Genomic DNA, 399 nt, shown 5'->3' on the forward strand with positions numbered 1-399 from the left:
GAGTGAAACAATTTTTTTTTTCTTTTTTTTTGGGGGGGGTGGCTGGCTCATACTAGGAACCGAACCCTTGACCTTGCCTGGTGTTATGAAGGGAGTGTGACCTTTGAGGGATGTATAGAAAGAGAACAGTGGAGAGAGGAGAGCAGAACCTGCCAGAAACACCTACATTTACATAAAGAGCAGTAGGAGGCAGAGGAGCCAGCTATGCAGGCAGAGAAGAGCGGAGGAAGGAGATTGGGATGAGACACCTGGAAAGAGGCCAAAAGAGGAGAACGACCGGAGTCCTGGGTAACAGCTCAGGTGGAGAGCAGGGGAGAGGAGGGGAGATGAGGGGAGAGGAAGGGAGGGGAGAGGAGGCAGAGAGGAGGGGAGAGGAGGGGAGGGGAGGGGAGAGGAAGG

At 53.9% G+C, this 399-nt stretch overlaps 1 protein-coding gene across 1 annotated transcript in view; it reads right to left on the reverse strand.

The window, feature by feature from the left end:
• The window catches only part of LOC103582283 (DNA repair protein SWI5 homolog), a gene marked incomplete at both ends in the record, with an annotated part of 12,690 nt that overhangs the window by 9,127 nt on the left and 3,164 nt on the right, over positions 1-399 (reverse strand). The gene's annotated exons all lie outside the window — the stretch shown is intronic.

Source organism: Galeopterus variegatus, unplaced genomic scaffold, assembly GCF_000696425.1.
Source record: "Galeopterus variegatus unplaced genomic scaffold, G_variegatus-3.0.2 Scaffold15526, whole genome shotgun sequence".
In the NCBI taxonomy this organism is placed as follows: Eukaryota; Metazoa; Chordata; class Mammalia; order Dermoptera; family Cynocephalidae; genus Galeopterus; species Galeopterus variegatus.